The sequence below is a fragment of the Zootermopsis nevadensis genome, unplaced genomic scaffold (assembly GCF_977971745.1).
Source record: "Zootermopsis nevadensis isolate Lab colony 2312 unplaced genomic scaffold, Znev_1.0 Znev_ptg000061l, whole genome shotgun sequence".
Classification (NCBI taxonomy): Eukaryota; Metazoa; Arthropoda; class Insecta; order Blattodea; family Termopsidae; genus Zootermopsis; species Zootermopsis nevadensis.
This window is the reverse complement of record NW_028259192.1, coordinates 14,119,695-14,137,207: the sequence shown is the minus strand read 5'-3', so window position 1 is coordinate 14,137,207 and position 17,513 is coordinate 14,119,695. Positions and strand designations below refer to the sequence as shown.

Below are 17,513 nucleotides of genomic sequence, written 5' to 3'. Positions count from 1 at the left end.
CTTGACAACAGCCAAAAAGGCCAATAACAGCCAAGCACTAACAACAATACAGACATTACAATATAAAAGCAAACAAGCAAAGAACTGAAAACATAACTGTACAATATTGATTTATTGCAAAATAACTCATAAGTAAAAAACTAAATGTTATAGATAAGTAAAATAATAATTATACTAAAACAGTTTAATATTGGACAAAAAACATACACAATAAAATGTCATACTAAGTAAACAATAAAAAACCATGATTATTGTTTAAAAAGCTGACTGACCTCAGTAAGCAAAACACGATCTTTGTTAAAGATGTCGATGCTCCTACAGACTGCATTGGCAGCAGAAACACATCTGGCAGAGGGACTGGCCTTGAAATTACGTTGTACAGTAAAGGTAGAATAGTCTCTGATAGACCTAGTAGATATTACAGTAATAATGCCAGTCATTGTTAGTTTTTGTGATCATAAAATGGGCACAACTTTAAGTGTCTAATCAAAAATCAAACTTCATCCATCTTCTTGAAGGATATTGGCTGCCATTTAACCCATGTCTATCTGATTATGCCTTTAGATTAGGCAGAACCATGCACTATAGAGGCGAAATTCCCATGGGTATTTGTCTTCTTCCTGTTTTGCCTGCGTCTGCAGCTACTTGTAATGCTACTTGTTTCTTATTTAGTGCTTGAATAACAACTTTTGTGTAGCTCTGAGAGTTAAATGTAGCAGAATATTAACTGAGTTGGAAACCTTTGTTGGAAGTTTGTATACAGTGCATCGGACTTCGTTTCTTATCTTTCCTACTGTAAGTGTGATGTGACTTCGTCTAATACGTGAAAAGAAGATTCGTTGAGAGCGTAACTGGAAACATTTTAAATACTTTAACAAGTAAAATACACATAATTATTGAAATTTAGAATTTCTGTTTTCAAGAATCTTTTTATTCGTTCTGAAGTAACTTCAAAATGGTATTCAAATTATAGGTCTACTTGTGCCATACCAGTACCTCATTTATGCACTAGTAAACAAAAAAAATCTAATAACTCTTTGATTAGAGTATTCATCAGCTTCATTCAAAATTCTGTCTTTCAGTTTCATCTCTTCTGAAATTTTTATAAAAATATCAGACGTGTTATTGTTTCAGTTTAGTTTGTTTTACGACAAACCAGGGCTAACAATGCATCCATAAACATTAAACTCTTGTATAATTCGGTAATAGCTTACCTTGCGTGCATGCTGCTTTAATGTTTGTATGGGGGAAGTAATTGACCTTCAGTATTAAACAGGACTATTTATTATGAAGTGGTTATCGAGCTGTTCCTCCAGGGAGCACGTAATCCTTTTTACCAATCTCGAACAGAAAGCGAATTGCCTGGCATCAGCAGGAGCTAGATGCCCACATGGAAAGACCCCCTTAGAGACTCATTTATTGTTGAGAAATAAGGAAAGATTATTTGAAAAAGAATACGAAAGTTCAGACTCATGTGCTGTGATACGCCTCTGGGTCTTGATATGGGGCACGCTGAACTTCCACGTAATTCCTCGATGTTTGAGAGGCGAGGTAAACAATATAAAGATAAGGGCCGGTCATTGGAGTAGTAGAGGGCTCTTACCGGAAAAGAACACACACACAGGAGAGGTACATCTTGGAACAGCGATGGCTCTCGCTGACAAAAAGTCTACGATACTGACCATTCCACTGTCATTTGTTCGAATCATTCTGACTAACACATATTATGTGTTGTGGTATTAACACATTGTTTTGCTGTTCATTTTTTGTGTAAAGTCGTGTTTACGGAGTAGTGTTAAGTTTATGTAGGAACAATAAAGTTTGTTCCAAAGTCAGTGTAAAGTTTTTAGAACAGGCAGTAAGTAGAGTCATCGCCACCACGTGGACCACAGGAGGAAGGGCAGGATATTGTTTACCTAACCTTTCGAACACAGAGGAATCAAGAAAAGGAATCGTGTAAGGATTGTAGGAAGTGGGACACGAAGAATGTTGGATCAAAATCGTGCTGTTGTGAGATTTCAGGTCCTCACGGCGACGAGTATTGGACGTTTCAGAGGCGGTTACTAAGTCCATCATCAGGGTGAATGGGTAAGCCTCACGCGGAAACGTTTGGGTGGATAAAGAAAAGTCCGTGGGCTGATACATGTTTGCTGTGAAATTGCATATGCGCACTCCGCCTACGCCTATTCCAAACACATTGTACTCCGGTAGTGCAGTGCATTGTTTATACGAATGCATGTTTTGTGAAAGAGTGGAACGCGGCCGTTCATGCCCACCCCACTCCCTAGCAGAGGTCTCTTGGCGCGCGAACATAGTTGGACGGACAAGACGGCGCTTACATCCTTACGGGACCCGCGGGAGAGGGCAGAACTGGAGTGAGGGCCCTCAGAGCAACAACCAGCGGGAGGGGAAGATCAGCAAGGCCCTAGGGGAAGAGAGACAGAAACAATGTATGCAATATCTGGAAGGAAGAAAGGAAATAACTAATTTATATAAAGAGAATTAAATATCGAGTTTCCTCTATTTTAAGACTCACTTTTCTCGTATCTTAAAATTAACGAAATCGGAATGCGTCTTAAATTTGATGGCGTCTAAGGATCGATATAGGATCTTGACAGCCTATTACTAATTCAAGTGAGCGCCTTACAATCGACGGCGTCATAGAATCGAGGAAAAGCGGCAAATGAAACGCAGGAACTTAATATGAAAGTTGCCTAAATCACTCTGAAATTCGTTCTTATTATTTGCCGGTTCAAGTCTGTTTTCCACAATTTTCGTCGTTCTGTGACTGTTGACTTAATGTTAAAATGAAACGTGAAAGCTGCGGACTTGAGGAACTCGGTATTATGAAGACACAGACTTACTTGTATGCAATATTGTTATATGATGTTACAACTGGTGTTACATGTTCTGTGAAAGATCAGCATGGAAATTAGCACGCTTTCATCTTCTTGTATTGTTTCTCCCTCAGTTAAGCACAGTATATATAATATAGTGCTACTATTCAGGAAGCAAGCATAGGGCTGTAGGTTATGTCATGCGGGTGAAGTTCATTATAAAACAACTCCATCTCTCTCAGGATAGCAACTGAGTCAGATAACGACTGATGTCTGCTTACCGCAGACTGGAGCCGAAATAAACTCCTTTGTATTCGGGGTGCCTCGTGTTCGAATCTCAGAGATAATCCTGGCTGAAATTTATTGTAGCTTTCCTCAGTCTTTTTAGGAAAATTATGTTTTGTGATTTTACAATACCTGGACTGTAACATAGACTTATGATTTTCCCACATTTTTCGGGAACATATCTTTCGACGCTGTATAACGTACGTGGTTACCAGAACGTCATTGAATAAACAAATAATAATCATAATTTGTTTCCGAGTGGCAGAAGGTAGTACAGGCAAAAGATGGAAACAACATTAGCTTATAAATGCCATTTTTTGCGTGCTTAAAGGGTATTGGAATTACGACTAATTTCTTGACATGACAATATTAATTATGTATACTTTCTTTTTTAATTATGTATACATGTTCCTTTAATGCTCATTAACAGTATCATAGTTGGCTATATTTTGTTCTCAGAATAATATATTATTATTATTTAATCGGCTGGTCTTTGTTACATAAACGCAGTGTTTTTCTTGGATGTATATATTAAATGTTGAAACGTAATTTGTACTATTTATGTCTCTTAAATTGGTACGAATATATATAACAAAATGTCACAACTTGAAACATATTGAACTCCGAGTTGTCGGTGCTTGGTTCTATGTTTGCCGACCCAAACTGCTTAAGTCTGAGCTGAATCCATCCATGATCCCATCATGTGTACCGACTGCACCTTCGTTGAAGTTTTCCCTTGAGATAAGTCTGCCTGGAGAGTACTCTTCGCAAACTTTGGAAAGTTATCTTTCTTACCGTTAGTGGCCGGAAGAATCTGGTAAATGGATTTGGAGAAACTGTCAGAATGCTCACGAGAATAACCCTTAGCAGCTTCAGCGGAAATAATAAGTTTTTAGACTGAAGTAATCTTCATTTCATTTTAAGAATTCGAGGCGCAGATACTACATGACCTAAAAATGAGCAATTCAGTTGTGTCACACAGGAGGCCATTTACCTTTTTTCCAGACGTCCCCTGGTTCGAATTTGGGCTGTTCTGAAATATGACTTTCCTCTTTTCTCCAGACATTGCAGTCGTATATCAGGCAACTAACATTTCTTTTCTTGTAAATTACTGCTGTTTGTTACTATTAGTTCCATAACTGTTTAATGTCATTTTACTAATTATGTCACAGTATAAGATTATATGAAATGATTTCTGATATCGAAGTGCACCAAACCTCAAATTAAGAACGTAATTTGTTTGCTGAAAGCTGTTCGTAAGGTGAAAACTCATAAATTAAATGAGAGATTCCCATTTTTTCAATGTAAGAAATTCCGACTGGTTCCTGACTCACAGAGAAATCACTTAGCATTTGTCACATACATGTTAGAATAATCTATAAAAATTAATATAAGACTAGTGTTTTCGTTTTTATGATAGTTATTATATATTTAGCCCTGTAACGCACAATCGAAGTGTCAAATTAGACGTTTACATTGTACACGAGTTACAGTATAAACACAAGAACTTACGTCTTCTGAATTGTTGCACCGAATAGTCTGGTAGAAGTTTACCAACATTTCAGAGGTACTTGCTACGGTCATCATCAGGGCAATTAAACGTCTACCAGACTACGCGGCGCTACAACCCAGAAGACAGGCACTTTCTACTCACTGCTGTGAGAACGTCAAATCCTGCTTGAATGAGTGATTCAACCCCCTTCACTGCCTTCCTTAGGATGATGTCGTACATAACCTCTGAATGGCGTCTCTGTGATCAAACCAATTCTGGTCTTAAGCCAATTCCTGCTGCGGACAATAGCATTCGTTGCCATGGGGATGATTGTACGGACAGACAAGAGACGGAGCCTTTAGAGGCATTCCAAATGCAGTACAGAGATTTAAAACATCTGTTAGGATTATGTATTAGCTAATTAAATTCGATACTGTTTCAGGGCTGCTTTGTGCATATGTGCGCTCCAGTAAAATGAGTGAGTAACTTTGCGTCGCTCTATCATTCGATTGGCCTGTAAGTTCTCTTATTCATTTATACGACATATCTCTCAAGAAATGAACTTTAAAAAAATCCGTCACAAGCTGATAGTCGCTCAGTTAGTCAATGATTTCTCCGCTTCTTATGGAACCTGAAGGTGCCACTGGATCCATTGATCAGCCAGTTTAATTCAACCACACAATCTCTTTTCTAAAACCCATTTTAATATTATACATATATCTGCTGCTTTGTCTTGGTTCAAGTAATAAAATAGTTCCTTGAAGCAGGGCCATTTTTCAAAAAGTGTTGGTCGCTTAGTTGGCATGAACCCAACGTCTGTTAGTAAAGTAGAAGATCGTTTACCGTATTTACATGAGCATTGCATTGAATCGAATCAAATCCTGAGCCAACTGAATCCAATGCACGCCATCATACCGTATTTGTTAAACATTAATATTCGTATTATTCTATGCCTTCTAACAGCAAGTGGTATTATTCTTTCATATTTTTAGTCTGCAATTGTAAATGCATGTACCATTTTTACCATCTTCCTTCATTTGATTTCCGTAATATTTGGCGAATAATAGCCTATATATTACGACAGTCCTCTGTCGTATTTGTTCGTAGTTAATGTGTTCACTGCCATTCTCGGCCCACATTTATTTCACAGCGAAGCTACTTCGAATGTTTGAAGTAAATATAAAATTTAAACGCCAATTTCTAGGGTGGATCTGGAACTCGTAATTACGTGAACGTAGGATATTATCACTTAGTTACACAGAAATCTATTATGCAGTGTTCGACACGAGCAATTTCGAAGTGAGTTATGCCATTGTACATAATGTTATATTCTTTTGAAGTACCAATTTACATTTTAGGCAGATTTTACAGTAGAGTTAGTGGGAGATACAAAAAAGAAAGCGAGTGCAACTGCTAAGCCCATTAAAGCATTGCTGTTGCAAAGATTCGTGCTGTAGCATCTGCAGTGCGCCTCAGACACTCTGGCGGGCCTGACTGGGGCCTCGTGTTTTCCAAGTCATTTGTCATCCAGCTTCGGCCGAGGATGGCTCTGGATACCATCCCAGTTTTCCAGTGAATCACTGTCCCACGCAGTGCAAAACAAAACCTGACGAGAGTGGAACCATCATTACTCTTTGTGTGTGTAGGTTTGTTACTTTATTCCGCGACCTTGACACTTTCTGAACTGCATAGGTCAAATGGCATGTAATGGTACGGTGATTCTATGCATAGATGATGTATTGAGGAACGTGCCTCAAGCCACTTTTTCCCAAAGTTCAGCTTTTGAAATTTGTTATTGCCCTAACATAGCCACCGTCTAGGTTCATAAGTGTGGAACATGAATACGATAGACAAGAATCAATACCTGGCATATCAAAAATTAGAGTGGTTATAAAAATTATATTTGTTTCCTTTTCTTATTGAAAAACAATATTTTTTTGAAGGACGCGTTTAAAGTATCAGTGATTCATAACTGTGTTCTGAATAATGTTCACAAACATTTTATAACATGAATAAAATGACATTATTTAATGAAACATTTTTGTATCAATTTGTACACCAAGAAATTATTTCTTTAATACAGGATTAAACTGTGAAAATCAAATAAGAAGTCACAACACGTCTTCGAAAGTAATACGTAGCGTGACTGTGGGCAATCTGACGGTTTTGTTATTCAGATGTCGTCTCTGAAATATCTCAGAAAGCCAGATTATTTTCCGATTCCTTCTTTCTATGTTCAATTTTGACTCCCTCAGTCTTCCACTTACTGAAGCGCGTAGTACCTTTTTAAAAATTGTTTTTCGTGCCTTCTTAACGACGAATTTCCTTATGCAGTGATGACAATTGACATGCCATATACATTCTGACCTATCTAAATAGTTAAATGACACCAAATTTGGCAATAGACTTACGGATAGCGGAAATTAAAATTATGTCTGACTGATGTGTTCAAATCTAATTAAAATATTTAAAGAGAATACATTCTGTTTAAGCTGTAGATACCGTTCTTAGATTTAATTTGTTATCGGGCAGTGTTGAAATTCTGTAGCTCCATTATGTCTGTCTCTGGGACCAAACTTGTTTCTATCTCCAAACTACTGTGTGTAATTCGTTTATCGGCCCCATTATGTGGTCTGCAACTAGTTTAATGGTACACGCACTCTGCATACGAATAAGTGGGTCAGACCTCCTCTTCCAAGTACTTCACTTTTACGTTTATATTATCGTGTAGTTTCTTCTCTAAAATCGACTCTTCTAGAAGAGTTACGACATGGACTGACAGAACTGTTAATCTGTTTAATATGAAAACTTTATAAACGTTCGTGGTTTAGGCTGTAAGACCTAAAGTGATTAAACCTGTTCATAATTACGGACGAACCAAATCAAAGACAACTTTTACGTGATGTGATAGAATTTGGCGCAGTGTCATTTATAAATGTAAAATGGCACCCTTTTTTCTGTAAACCTATAACATTTCTTTCCCATGAAAAGTTGCGATCAAGCAATAATTACAGACATCAAAGTCACTGTATCACATTCTTGATGTCACTGGTTACGGGTGAAATATTCGGTCTGTAGACCCGCATTTGATATATATTCTGAAGTAAAACACTGATGTGCCAGATTTCAGGAGTGTCTCCAACAACTTTGGAATTTTTTACGGTCAGCAAAGAGGGAATCGAGTACAGTACTTCGGTCACATTTCATGTGAATATGCTATTAACATTTTTCCACACAGCAGTCAAACGATACAGATGAAATACACTTAATGAACGTATTAGAGATGAAGTGGAAATAAAATATCGATACAATAATGGAAGTATATGAAAAGAAATTTTGAAGAAATTTAGAAAATCTGCTGACACACGAATCCCGAAACCGCTGTCTCGGTATAAGCCGATCGATGGAAGTTGATAAGGGCGTCCGGCGAAACGCGGAAGGAACACTTCTGATCTCTTTAACTACACAGACCAAGAACGTAATTATTCTACTTGACGATGATTAACTGTTGTTCCGTATTTAGGGGTTCTGCTGGTATTGTTGAATGTCTTCGCACTCGTTTAGCTATTCAGACTTTACATTTTATTCTTTCGTAAAATGTGCAATAAATATCCCAGAAGTGATAAGGAAAAGAGAATATCCTCTGTCGTCTGTAGCAAATTTCTCCTCTGCGTTTATGAGTCTCGTCGGTCTATCCAGATATCTGCAGGTGTTTCACTTGGTACTACAAATTTACTGAGAACAATTAAGGCCTGCAAGAATCTTGAGTTTAAGTCCAACATTGTAATTTTCGTCCTGAAACATTAACGCTTATCGCGAACATCATACTGATCTCAGATATTTGTGTACATTTCATACAGGCCAATAATTGATTTTCCCAGAAGGAAAAACGTTTTCTTACAAATGTTCCAGCCTTTAAGAATAAGCAATGAGAAATTTAATAACAGCAGGTCTACTGTCTCCTTATCAACACAATCTTCAGAAGCTTTCAACTTCAGAATTTCATGTTATCTTAATTCTGCTGCAAGACTGTGCGTCGTTAAAATAAAGTACTTCAAGGAGCAGAGTCCTCTAACAGTAGCCCAGTAGGTCAACAAATTCCCAACCATTTATGTAACCGGAAGACTTATTACAGTGTTTGCAAGAACACTGTAATGAGGGCGATCGCCCTGATGATGGAGGCAGCAGACACGTCTATAACATCAGTAAATTTTTACCAGACTACACGGCGCGACAACCCAGAAGACATCCATCTTCATATTCGAATTTGTACACTCTCTCATATGATCCTACAAAGAAATTTAATTTATAACTGAAAGCTTCCTCCAGATTTACCTATTACAAATAAAAAGAATCCACTCTTCTCTGATTTCAAAGTTTATTCAGAATCTGAGATATACTCATATATTGAGCGTATTTTCTCATGTAGCCGTCAGATGTAGTGTTACGTCACATCAGTGCGTTTGTTCGTAGAGTTTGCAGCAGGGTAATTTGTATCTAGGACGCGAAGAAATACGAACTTAACTAACAAACCAGCTAACTTTATGGAACAGAGTCCTTGACAAACTGACAAGTTACTTTGGCGGTCAAAATATTCTCCGCTTTTATGACACCGAATAACACGATAAGAGTGACAGTGTAATTTTCAGAAATAAATAGGCCTATAGATTCCATGCAGCTGCCATTTTATTATTCTGACTAACTCAATGGAGCAGAGTCATTCTGTGAGAAGCTGATGGTCGTCCAGTTAAGAAATTTCCCACCTTTTATGGAAACAAAATGATCATTGCCGTGTTTACAAGAGCCTGTCACCGATAACTATTTTGACCCGTATGAATCCAATCTGCATTTTCCCCATCTTCTTTCTTAAAGAACTATTTTAATATCATGTTCCAAACTGAGCCTAGGTCTTCTCGAGTGGTTACTTCTCATCAGTCTTTCGGATCGCAGTTTTGTACTCGTTTCTTATATCCTTCCTGTGTGATATAAACCTTAACCAATTTTATATTTAAATTTGCATATTTAACTTAGATCAATTACTATAAGTAACTTCAGAACCCTATATTAACTGTCGCTGGTCTAGCGGTTAGAACGCTGGCCTTGTAATCCTGGGGTCTCGGGTTCGATTCCCAGCGGTGCCCGAATTTATAACTTGTGTTGGGCAAGGCCGTGGTCTAGGCAACACGGAGTTTTCCTCCGTGGCATCCCAACAATTATTCCATTCACACACAGAAGAAGGCAATGGCAAACCACTTCTGGATCATCTGCCAAGAACGTATATGAACAGGTCCCAGTCCGAGAAAAGGATGGAAGGATCCTTTTCATATGGACCTGTCGTCAGACAGAACACTAAATAAATAAATAATGTCGCTTTAACCTCTGAAGTACGTACGTCCACCATCCGCTATGTTATTATCGTTTGTAGGAAATTGAAACAGAGGAGGAGGTTGGGATGACCTTCAGGTTCATAATGTCCTCACCAGATGCCGTGAAAAACGGCCAGTTTGTTCAACAGTTGGAAGGTTGAGGGGCGCACGCACGCACACGCGCACACACACAGAGCTCTTGATATCATAAGCCTATTTCTTGTCCTCGAGGAAAGGAAAATAGACTGAAAAGAATGAATTTCTATGGGAGCATTACTAATATACTTTGTCAGTTGAAAAATCAATAACATTCGTTAAGAACAGATTCAGTCTGAGTGACCTTCAAAATGTGGAGTTGCGAAGTAAGACGCAGTTAAACTTTTTCCATTACTAGAAGACTTTGCCAGAATATAAAGAATCGCAAAAGAAAATTTAGTAACTTTGAAGCATGCAATAGAACACAAACTGAGCCTTCATTCGTGTTTTAATTCTCCTCTTTATTTCACACGTTTATAAATAGAGTTACATGGCCAGCGTTGTACGTAATTAAAACTGCATTAAAAGTCAAAGAGCCTTAGATTTTCGACTTCCTGTACATGGCATCCCTGTTAATTGGACTGTCAGTAAAGGATTTCAAAACTTCTGATTAATAAGACTGAAAGTTACCAAGAAACTTCAATTTTGCATCTAATTAAGAAGGAAGTCAAAGCTATTAAGCCAGTGTTTGCTACATTTCAGCTCTCTTCTACACACGATGTGGACAAGAACCGAGTTGGTTGAGTAATGCTTGATGGAGAGTTTTTATTGTACACTCGAAGGAACTAGGATGCTATTTTAAAACTATTTGCGGTTTACTACGGTTAGGAATGAATGAGTACGACATTAGATTTTAGTAAAATCGATTGAGTAGCTTAGATGCTTGGCGATAATGTCATTAATATTAGCAACAAAGGTATCTTCTGTGACATACTTGCAGGTAGGACCTGTCTTTCAGATTCAGGGGGCTTTAGAGTTCGGTTCGTTTACATGGAATTGAAATTATTAAGTACACATGTTTGGAAACAAGTGTCTGACACTTGTATGAGAATTAAAGCTATAAATTTTGTGACACGAGGTTTAAACGGCGGAGAAAATTTGAATTGTGTCTTTCGGGATTATGAAGCCTTGTAGTCGGTTACCATAAATTCCGGGGGAAATTATGGTCCCCATCCTGAATATGGATTATAAATTGAAGTGATTATTTTCATTGCTTCATTTAAGACGCTATATCAAAAAGACCTAATGCAGAGCCAGACTGCAAGATTTTGAACGATAAATCAAGAGCTAGTCAGGCTAACACTTTTGAAATCAAAAATGAAAAGTCTTTTGCTTTACTTTCGTACTTCAGTGGTATTCCATCCAACGGAACACAGCAGAATCTATAAGATAAAATGCATCGTTAGCCACTTTCAGCCAGCGAGGCTCGCCACTAGCGTAAGCCTCAACTAGCTGGCTCGTAAATGCATGTGAATAGTTAGATTTGCGCTCCGCCCTCCTAACCCAGAGGAAATAACACGGTACCCATTGAATAAAATCATGATTGCTAGTTGACTGAATTACTCTGTACCGTCTTAATAGATAAGACACGCGATTTTATTTTAGGGACATTTTAATTGCAATCAGCTGATTTTTTTGAGATAATTAAATAGCGCGATTATATTCTGTTAATAAACTGCAAATAATAGCCTGAGTGCTTTTTTCTTTGTAAAGTACAATATTTTTAAACAAAGCAAAAGGCGGCTGTGTCTAACCGGTTTAGGCAGTCAGCTGTTTCTGATTGTCGGTAGTCAAATGTGCATCCAGTTACGTTGGCTATCAGATCGGAAGCCATCTGTCGTACATGGGAAAGAAATTCAGCTCGCAGTTTCAGAATTTGCAGCTGTGTATCTTTATTTCTGTCCCGTCGCGACTGTTCACAGCGGCAGAAAGTTTAACACTTGGCATTTTAAGGATGTATGCGTATCGTCCTTTTACTAATGTCAGTGGAAGTCAAGTTCACCTATCAAAATCCTTTCTGCGTGTTGAACACATGTTACAGATGGCATCAGTACCGGTTTCCAGAAATCCAATAAAAGATTTCAGTACGTCGTGTTGGTGTCGGGCGCTGCGGTAATGTACTCGTGTGATGCCATATTGAAAATATAATGAATTTCCTACCGCTATTACATGTCCATTACTCGTAGTAACACTACACTCTATCTCTAATATAATATCCTTATGTCTCCCCCATTTTATTTCGTTATGTTTGCCTTAAGTTGCTAGGAAATCATATCCGGTTTATTGCATAATTTAATCTGTGGTCACCGTTGCATAGCAACTACGTACGATGTAATGCACAAAGTATGCCAAATCATTAACATGATGATCATTGTCAATCTAGGAATGGATATAAAGAGGTCAAAAATTTGTTCTATCTTCTCTTTGGTCTACCAGTAGATCTTAGTCTAGGGTAAAATTCCCGTTGATATTACTGACACTTAGAAGAATGCTACTCTGTGTTCACTCTTATCTGCACAAAGTCTGAACACGCAATAACTGACTATTAATTTAGGAATGTTTTACCTGAAAGATCATCCTAATACTTGAAATGTTCACTCATTCAATTCGAAGGGTAACTCGACGCGTTGCTATGTACATATTACGCCGTTAAAATGTTGTTCTTTGTGGTGTTTATATTTTCTCACTACAATTTAATACAGTGAATACAACAATTACCTATTCAATTAATATTATAATTTGATTGCGCTTGAAATGGTGCTGCGTTGAGTCAAATCTCTTATTCTTCAATTTTCTAAAGTCACATATTCAGTTGGTTGAACCAGAAAGGTCTGCCTTGATCTGATTCGGACAATACTTGAGACTCGTTTTGTATTTCCTGTAATTAAGCTATATATTAATAAATGGTACTACCATACCCTACTTCCCTATTTTGTAACATTTTCTTTTTATATGACACGTAAGATATGATGTTTTTAAAAAGTCTATCATTGTTGTTCTGCTTGTAGCAAATGGAGTTAAGGTCACGTTTCTTAAACTCTTCTCTCCACGCCTTGAAGTCATTCTCCTACCGGACAAGATTTTAGGAGTTTCTGTTGTTCCTATTCAGGTTTTAATTCGAGAACAATCATGCAGTTGAACGCGACACGGTCACTTGTGACAAAATAGGCACCTATGATGTAAATGATTTTTTATTCAAAGGCGTCAAGAAAACTCACGCCTCCAGACCAGTTTCTTTGCAAATGTGCTATATGTTCATCTTGGCAGTGGTGTTCACTGCTTTTGGCTAGAGTCCAACTTTAAAGAGAAATTGCTGAAAAGTAAAATAAAAAATTCTCTGACCTCCGGGCGGATATCATGATACAGAGCCTTGGGGTTACGGACGCATGGGTTCGAGACAACCCTTCCCCCGGTCACTCGTCTTGAAGCCCAGAGGCAGCTTATTGCCAAACTTTAACAAACTTGGCTTACAATCTTGATCATACGAGAAATTCATGTTTCATGGAGAATCTTAGAACGTTGAGGCCGAGTGGTTATCACTCCTACTTCCCGGGTTCAAATCTCGGCACCCAGAACGTCCTTTACATACACATCAGCTGTTCATCTGATGGACAAAGACTCGAGTGACCCAAATTTCTGTAGGCAAAAATATCATCACACAGAGTGAAAAACGTCGCAACGAAAAATTTACGTTCGTTGGTTTTACCTGTTAACTATCATGCCATTGCTCCATACTTATCAAACACCACCCAATGAGTTGTGCGACAGACCTGAACAAATAGCAATCTTCATACTCACCGCTGTGAAAACCTCAAATCTTACAAATAGCAGATCGTCATAAACTCGGTCTTTAATTGGAGGCCTCAACTCTGACCCAGCATTTGTCTGTTTCGGAGTAAAGATAGTTTTTTCCTTGTAAGAATAAATTGCAATATGGCGCTTGGGAGAAGTAAGTCAACAGCAAAGAAAGTTTAAAACATTTCACATGCCAGTTGTATACATTAAATGTTGAAAATGTATGCATTTTACTTCCATTTCCCACAAACGTTGTCACTGACATTTTATCTTTGTTTCATATTCAGTTCATTTATATCTGTAATATTTATATATATTTTCATTTGAAGACGAGAAAATATTTTTGGTCGTGTTGCACACTGTTTTCCTCTTGGTCTTGAAAATAACTGTATAGCATTCCAACCACGTTGTTTTTTCTTCATATCTCCGAACTGTAAAATATTTCTTGGAATTCACATTTCTGTCTGCAAATTTCATATTTTTATTTAAATGCGTAATACACGTGTCATTCAATAAGACGAATGTGGTTAATATAGTGACCTTAACCTTTATGGAAATAAATTATAAACTTCATTCTCTGACCTCTGTATACACGACGCCCATTGGATAAGAGGCTGGGTGAGTCCCAGAACTGGCCTTAGAAATAATTTCCTGCCGGGTATCGAACCCTGGTCATTCACCCCATAGTCATTCATTATAATGCAACGCAGTAGCTCGACGAAACGTCATTAACAGTAATAATAATGCCTTTTTAATCTTATATATTTGTGAAAATTAAAGTAAGTTATATAAATTAATTTATATTTTGGAAAAATCTGACAAGTAATTACAGTCGTTTATGCCGCCACTAGCTACCGGATATTTTAACTATTTGCTCTATACACTATCTTCCTTAACTTCCAATAAGTGGAAATTAAACACACAAAGTATATTTATATGATTTATTTGGTTCTCGCAAAAAACAGATTTTTTTTTCAGAAATACCATTCTTCATCCAATGTTTGTAACAGTAATGCAGTGTACTTTGTGAATTTTTATATAAACCGCGTGTTTCTAAATGTTAACAGTTGAACTGGGAGATGAGATTTGTCTGTATTTCTCTCTCTCAACCTGTCAGTGGTTTGTTGGGATCTGACAAGTCCCGTTGTGTATAATTTGTCAGATATTTTATAAACGAAGGATAGATACCGTTTGTGACTGCAGTAGGTGCATAAATCATGTATTACAGCTTCAGTTAAAGCTGCGCTCTCATGAGGAACGCACAAAATATATCGCCTCTCAGACTCGACTACACCACGGGTTATTTAAACGGATTTAGGTGTGGAGGTGTGATGAGGTCACAAGTACATTCGCGAAGAAGTTAAGACCAGGTTAAACTCGGGGAATGCTTGCAGCCATTCAGTTCAATCAAGTCTAAAGGTTACAATATACTAAACTGTAATTTTACTCATTGCTTTGTATGGATAGGAAACTGGGTTTATCACTCTAATTTAAAAAGAATGAATAGAGAAGATTTAAGAACAGGTAGCTGAGGGTAATATTTGATCTTAGAGGAGATGTTGCAGGGAGTGGATATATTTGTATAACGAGGAGCTTTATAATTTGTGGTTTTCGATAAATATTAACGCGGTGGTCAAATGAAATTGGATGACATGGTTGTGGCATGTAGCGCATGTGACAGATATGGAAAACGCATAGAAAACATTAGTCGGAAATCTTGAAGCGAAGAGACAATTTGTAAAGACGAGGTGTATGTTTACGTAGAATAATAATATTATAATTTATCTTAAAGATGTAAGGTGTAAGGGCGCACATTAGTTTTATCTGGTCTATTATATGGTCCAATGAAAATTCAGTTTTATAAGAAGAGGGAAATATCTTTATAATCTTGGTGACTATCAGGTCCTCAAGAAGAACTCTGCTTCGTGGAGTCGGTATATTTGATCCGATACACATTTCCTGTGATATATATTCGTACGTTTTTAAAAAGCGCTTTTCAGATGGTCTCATATGAAACATTGGAAGGTTTACAACTTCGTACTGATTTTAAATTTAAATTTTCGATTTCGTGTTTTGCAGTCCAGCGCCCATTTAAAGAATCTCTGTCGTCTCTCTCACGCAGATTAAAATTTTGATGATAAATGAAAGCATTCTCACGCGCGTGTTACTTCTGCTTAACTGATCACACGTCCACAAAAAGTATTTAATTTTCTGCAAGAGACAAAGTGAGAAATGATAAAGTCACTCAGTAGTGTTTATGAACGAGATATGCACGAACGCTAGTGCGACTGTTCAGTTACTGGAGAGCCAGAAGCAGCTACGGCTCCGGAACTGAAGCACTTCCTGCCGTAAATCTGAAATAAAGTCGTCTCTTTAACTGAAGATAGTGCACCAACAGACACATTTCACTGCAAATCTTGATTTGTTGTTCTCCTTTCGTTCTGAGATGAGTTTCCGGTAAGTCGAATCACGGTTTATTAAAGGATAACATGAAATTGAATGCTACAGTACTTTACGTTTGTTTCCTACAATCACGCTGTTTATAGCTTCTGAGATTGAAATTAGTCCTGCAAGGTTGACTGCACTGACATCGTTATTTCAGTTACGTCTTCAGGTTTTGTTGCAGACTTGTTCATTGTTTCTGTATCTCAGCAACTAATTACTGTGTATACTAATTAAGATCGCGCAAGCATAATGGAAATGTACGGAAATAATTTAAACAGTAAGATTGTGGTTTACTGTACTCAAATTATATGTTTATAACGCAGTTAGAAAGAGTTCATATATAATGTTTGTTAAAATTTTGTTTGTAACAAAATACGTATAAACTGGGTGATTAGAGGTGTAGCAAAGTTTCACTATAAACTCGCAGCTTGCAAAACTTTCCTGAAGTTTCTGATATTTTAGTTAACGTTTTCGTTTACTTTGTAAGTAATACAGAACAAAATGTCGACTAACAATTTGCTTGTAATTTACTACTCTATTATGAACGACATTTTCTCACAAACCATTTACTTGCAGTGTATGCGTGTGAATGAGGCAAATGTCGTAATATTTACTGCCACTTTTTATATATTTAGGAGTAATTAATTATTACGCGCCTGATAATTGCCACTAAATTTTATCCATTGCGACACATGAATTTCCAGATATCTAAAGCTATGTTTATCTGAATTATTTTCTATAGACAAATAATGAACGAGCCTATTGATGTAATTTACTCCTAAATGAAGGGAATTAGAATGGATCTCTTTGTTGTATGTATCATAATACGTAGTGCATGTCGTGATTTACATATTGCGTGACAGCAATGTATTGGTTCTGGCTGAAAACAGTAACCATGTAATAATACCCCTGGGCAGATTTACCTAAATTGTTTCGACCCCAAACACTTTTGGATTTTTGAAGAGCCAGTGGAACCGTCAATCCTAAAATGGTCCCAGGTCTCATATGATAAAACATAGGCTATGAAGAATACCATTTCTTAAAGTACATGGGCCGGATGTTGAGAATTAGAAATATTACATTTATGATAGTTTGCAGTTTGTATGTATATATGCTACAAATTATAAAAATGGGATTTCATATTTCACACAAATGTATTTCAGGACAAAAAATGTCAGAAAGTAAGGATCGACAGAAGTTATTTGAAATTTGTTTCTTTACCTTTTGAAGGAGTGGTTATTCTTCTTGTCGGAAATC

The 17,513-nt window shown here is 37.2% G+C and overlaps 1 protein-coding gene across 6 annotated transcripts in view; it reads left to right on the top strand.

Moving 5' to 3' along the window:
- Window positions 1-17,513, top strand: part of FMRFaR (FMRFamide Receptor) — a 199,689-nt gene that overhangs the window by 53,761 nt on the left and 128,415 nt on the right. The window lies entirely within an intron of this gene.